Below are 6,536 nucleotides of genomic sequence, written 5' to 3'. Positions count from 1 at the left end.
TCTTGATACAGTGCAAGTTCATCAAATGACATGTCGGTCATTTTAACTCGTAGAAACCCGTCGATTATTTTCCTTTTTAGCGCTTATTCTTGCCTACAGTACAGCAGTGATCCCAGATTTGAAACGATGTTCACTCCAATACTATCACAGGTCTTGTAAGTCTGAAATATAGTAGCAAACGATGTACATGACTGGGTTGCGCGCGCAACCCATTTCTCCTCTTCTGAATTTGAAAACTCGAAGGTGCACGATTGCCGGTCGGAACACTTCGACGGTTCTATTTATGTCTTTATCTGCTAACTGCTTTGAAATAAAATCAAGATATTGGGATTTTAATATTTCCAGGTTTCGATGCTGGCGATTCTCATGATTTTAATACTTCGCGCGCCTCTTTATATGCGTATTTTTTGAGGTTACATTATTTCAAGTATAAAATATAAATGATATAAATATCTATACTATTATATATATATTTATATATACAAACACACATTATTCATGATAATATTATAATTATGTTACATTATAATAGTCATATTTATATCTTGATCCGCATTTGAAAGAAATTAAAGAAATTCGCGATTTTGGAATTCATCTCGTTTGGATAAAAACTTCATTATTTGGTTGAAAAATAAATTATTTTGTTGAAAGTGTAACTATTTTGTAAAAAAGTCCTCTTTTCTATAAAAAGTTCAACTGTTTTGTTAAAATGTACTTTTTTTTCTTTGAAGGTTCATCTGTTCCGTTCAAAATATATTTTTGAAACTGAAAATTTAACAAATTCAACTGTTTGGTTGAAGTTCAACTCTTTGATTGAAAACTCATATTTTTCGCTTAAAAAATTCAACTCTTTGTAGATAATTGGTCTTTTTGACTTTAAAATTAAATAATTTCGTTGAAAATTCATGTATTTTGTTTAAAATTTGTCTGTTTTGTAGATCAATAATTTTCTTGGTCGAAAATTCATCTTATTGTTTGACAATTCCACAATCTAAAAAAATTTATTTTTAACCCATTCAAATTGAAACTTTTTAATTAAAAAAAAATTCATTAATTATTTGCAATATTTGACCGTTCATTTAATTCAAAATTAATTTAATACTTGAAATTATTTCAAATAATTTGAAAGTCGATGTAGATTTTTGTAGATTGAAAAAAATTAATCTTTTTGAGAATTGTAAAATATTTAAAAAGAATAACAAAAATGGTTGTGATTGCTAAGAAAGTAGAAAATGATTTTTTATTTTGAAAAATTAATTTTAAGTTTGTATTTAAAAAAAATTTTCAAAATTAAAAAAAAAGAATCAGGACGATTTTAGGGAAATTTTTTTATTTTGCAGCTTTTTAATGTTAGGAAAAGATCTAATTAACAAAATATATCAATTTTCAACCCAAAAGTTTACTTTTTAATAAAATAAATTAATTTTCTATCAAATAATTGGTGTTTTAACCAATACAATGTACAGGATAAAGTTTCAACCAAAAATGGAATAGTTCAATTTCCACATAAAAGTGATTAATTTTTAATCAATCCTAGAATAGTTACATTTTCAGATAAAGAAAAATAATTTTTAACAGAAAAAATGAAATTTTAAACAAAATACATAAATTTTCAACGAAATTATTTAATTTTTAAGTCAAAAAGACAAATTATCTACAAAAAGTTGAATTTTTTAAGCGAAAAATATGAGTTTTCAATCAAAGAGTTAAACTTTCAACCAAATAGTTAAATTTTCAACCATAATTATAAAACGTTGTTAAAAAAACGCTTTTTTTGTTGCAAAGTAGTTCAATTCTTAGTGAAATAATCGACTTTTTAACCGCAGAAGATGTACAGTTGATATTTCAACCAAACAATTGCATTTTTGACCAAAAATGATACATTTTCAACCAAGGTCAATTTTTTTTTCTACAAGGTCAATTTCCAACAAAATACATGAACTATCAACGAAATTATTTAATTTAAAAGTCAAAAAGAGTATTATCTACAAAAAAAGCGGAATTATTAACCCAAAAATATGATTTTCCAACCAAAATTTTAGTTTTCGACCAAATAGTTTAACTTTCTATCAAATTGTTGACTTTTAACGCCCAAAATATGCATTTTTTACAAAACATTAAAATTGTTAACAAAAAAGTTCATTTGATGGCAAATAGTTAAATTTTCAACTATAATTATGAATCCTTAATAAGAAAAAATTAATTTTGTTTCTAAGTAGTTCAACTTTAAGTGAATATTCGAATTTTCCACCCAAAAATTATGATTTTAATTTTTAACAATATAGTTGCATTTACAACAAAACGACTTTGCAGCCAAAAAATATTTACAGTTGACATTTCAACCGAAAATTTTAATTTTTAACCGAAAAGTATAAATTTTCCACAAAAAATTTAATTTCTACAAAGAAAGACGAATTTTTAACAAAATACATGATTTTTTTTTACCAAAAATGGTACAGATAAATTGTCAGTTTCAAACATATATTTTTACAACACATAAAACATATTTACATCAGAATAGTTATTAAATAAAAAAATTAATAAATTTGCACAAAGTAGTCGAACTTTTGATAGAAAAAAGGACTTTTTTCACAAAATAGTTACATTTTCAACAGAATAATTAAGTTTTCAACCAAATAATTGAGTTTTTACACAAACGAGATTTTGACAATGTTGTCAATATTTGAATTTTAATAACTGATAATATGATAACGTAAATTATCAAACGATTGTCAAAGTTTTTCTTTAGCGTGTGATATTGTTTAAACTAAAAACAAAAAGATAGATATTTGTATTATAAATCTATCCGTCTTACCTATCCATAAATATTTATATCAATAATTTAAAAGAAAAAAACTTTAAAAAAATATGTGAATAATTTCTTGACAACTCGCCTTGTGGTTTTCTTAAACAGATGTAGTAATTATTTAGTTTTTAACGTATAAGGAAAAATCTTTATAAAAATATATAATTCTTTAGGAATTGGTTAAGTTTTAAATATTAATATCATGTAACTATTATTACTATGAAATTAGAAGTTAAAAATCTTAATTACACCGGTTAGGTGTAATTTAAACTGTTTTTCTTTTAAATTATTGATGTAAATATTTATAGACACACGGATAGATTTATAATACAAATATTTACGTTTTTTTTTTAGTTTAAACAATATCACACACTACCGAAAAACTTGGACAATTTTTCGATAATTCACGTTACATTTTATCAGTTATTAAAATTCAAATATTCACAACATTTTCAAAATCTCGTTTGGATAAAAACTCAATTATTTGGATGAAAACTTAATTATTTTGTTGAAAATGTAACTATTTTTTAAATAATTTCCTCTTTTCTATCAAAAGTTCGACTACTTTGTTGAAATTTATTTATTTTTTTATTTAATAACTATTCTGATGAAAATGCGTTTTATGTGTTGTAAAAATACATGTTTGAAACTGAAAATTAATCTATACCATTTTTGGTTAATGAATCATGTATTTTGTTAAAAATTCGTCTTTCTTTGTAGAAATTAAATTTTTTTATAGAAAATTTATGCTTTTTGGTTAAAAATTAAATTTTTCGGTTGAATTGTCAACTGTAAATAACTGTAAATAACTGTAAATAACTGTAATAAATAGTTGAAAATTTAACTATTTGCCTTCAGATGAACTTTTTTTTTTTAAATGTTACTGTTTTGTAAAAAGTGCATATTTTTGGCGTTAAAAGTCAACAATTTGATAGAAAGTTAAACTATTTGGTCGAAAACTAAAATTTTTGTTGAAAAATCATATTTTGAATTAAAAATTCAGCTTTTTTTGTAAATAATACTCTTTTTGACTTTGAAAATAAATAATTTCATTGAAAGTTTATGTATTTTGTTGGAATTTGACCTTGTTTGGTAGAAATTTAATGTTTTTGGTTGAAAATGTATCATTTTTGTTCAAAAATGCAATTGTTTGGTTGAAATATCAACCACAACTGCGATGTTGAACACGATGCGATGGAAAACTCAATTGAAAAGACACATGGGAAAGAAATCGGTTAAGATGGTTCGGACATGTTGAGAGAATGCCAAATGAACGACTAACGAAACAAGAGTATCAAGGTAAAGTAAATGGCAGCGTGCCCAGAGGTAGACCGCGGAAAGAATGGTTAGAATGTGTGAATGAGACCCTACTTAGAAGAGAAATAAGAAGTCACAGAAACACGAGAGCCTGCATGAAAAAATGCATGGACATAAAAGAAGCTAGAGAAGTATGCCAGGACAGGAAAGTATGACGGCAAATAGTTAATAAAAAGTGTGTAAGTAGAGTGAACGACGCCTGAAACAAAGACCTTGGCTATTAATGGACCCAAGTGGGGAGCCTTACATAACGACTTCGTGAGGTTCTTCGCTTGGGGTGCTTGCTAGAGAGATTGATCAGCAACCTGGGTCGGAGCAGTGTTGCGGAACGAACGTGTTATTTACTTAAATAGCACGAGAATTTTGGATCAATCTGAAAAATCTCTATCCCTTCCACACACTACTCCTTTATAATAATAATATCTTCTTAAGTTTAAAAGTCGACTATGTCACTAAGAGTTGAACTACTTTGCAACAAAAAAATACACTTCTTTTAACAACATTTTATAATTATGGTTGAAAATTGAACTATTTGGTTGAAAGTTTAACTCTTTTATTGAAAACTCATATTTTTCGCATAAAGAATTCAAGTTTTTGTACATAATTCGTCTTTTTGACTTAAAAATTAAATAATTTCGTTGAAAATACATGTATTTTGATTAAAATTTGTCTTTTTTGTAGATAATAAATTTTACTGGCCAAAATTCATCTTCTTGATTTACAGTTTAACAATTTTGTTGAAAATTCATTTTTTCTGTTAAAAATTATTTTTCTTTAACTGAAAATGTAACTATTCTAGGATTGATTAAAAATTAATCACTTTTATGTGGAAATTGAACTATTCCATTTTTGGTTGAAACTTTATCCTGTACATTGTATTGGTTAAAACACCAATTATTTGATAGAAAATTAATTTATTTTATTAAAAAGTAAACTTTTGGGTTGAAAATTGATATATTTTGTTAATTAGATCTTTTCCTAACATTAAAAAGCTGCAAAATAAAAAAATTGCCTTAAAATCGTCCTGTTTTTTTTAATTTTCAAAATCCTTTCAAATACTCACTTAAAATTAATTTTTCAAAATAAAAAATCATTTTCAATTTTCTTAGCAATCTCAACCATTTTTTTATTCTTTTTAAATATTTTACAATTCTCAAAAAGCTTAATTTTTTTTAATCTGAAAAAATCTACATCGTCATTCAAATTATTTGAAATAATTTCAAGTTTTAAATTAATTTTGAATCTTTTTTTATATTAAAATTGTAGCGTTCAAAGTTAAAATTTATCTCATTACAATTTTAACAATTCAAGGTTTTCTATTTTTAACCATTCTTTTCAAATTTTTATAGTTTTTAAAAGTTGTGTTAAATGAATGGTTAAATATTGCTAATAATTAACAAAATTTTGTTGTTTTTTTTAATTAAAAAATTTCAAATTGAATGGGTTAAAATTCAAATTTTTTAGACTCAAATAATATTTGAAGTCACTATTGAAAATAATTTTTAAAACTAATATCTATTAATTCTTTAATTTTCAACGAATTCAGAATCATCTTGTAAAGTCAATAACTTTTCCATTTTTAATACCTTAATTTCAATTTAAAAAATTTTATTTAAAAATTCTTTCAATATAAAAAAAATCATAATCGAAAACAAATAAATTAATTTTCTATGAAATAATTCGTGTTTTAACTCATACAATGTACAGGATAAAATTTCAACCAAAAATAGAATAGTTCAAATTCCAGATAAAAACTGAGATAAGAAATTGAATTGAACAAGAAAAAAAAACGAATTTTCAACAAAATTGTTAAATTTCCAAGTGAAAATGTGAATTTTCGACCAAGAAGATTAATGGTTTTTATAAAAAAAAAAGATTTTTCAACTTAACCAATATATACGATTAGATTTCAATCAATCATATAATAGTTACATTTTCAGATAAAGATAAATAATTTTGAACAGGGAAAATGAATTTTCAACAAGTTGTTGAATTGTCAAACAATAAGATGAATTTTCGACCAAGAAAATTAATTGTCTACAAAACAGACAAATTTTTTAAAAAATACATGAATTTTCAACGAAATTATTTAATTTTAAAGTCAAAAAGACCAATTATCTATTGAATTTGTTAAATTTTCAGTTTCAAAAATATATTTTGAACGGAACAGATGAACCTTCAAAGAATAAAAAATACATTTTAACAAAGCAGTTGAACTTTATATAGAAAAAATGACTTTTTTTTACAAAAGAGTTACACTTTCAACAAAATAATTTATTTTTCAACCAAATAATGGAGTCTTTATCCAAACGAGATGAAATCCAAAATCGCCAATTTCTTTCAAATGCGGATCAATATATAAATAAGACTATTATAATGTAACATAATTATAATATTATCATTAATAATGTGT

Source organism: Belonocnema kinseyi, chromosome 10 (genome assembly GCF_010883055.1).
Source record: "Belonocnema kinseyi isolate 2016_QV_RU_SX_M_011 chromosome 10, B_treatae_v1, whole genome shotgun sequence".
Taxonomy (NCBI): domain Eukaryota; kingdom Metazoa; phylum Arthropoda; class Insecta; order Hymenoptera; family Cynipidae; genus Belonocnema; species Belonocnema kinseyi.
This window is presented reverse-complemented; position numbering follows the sequence as displayed.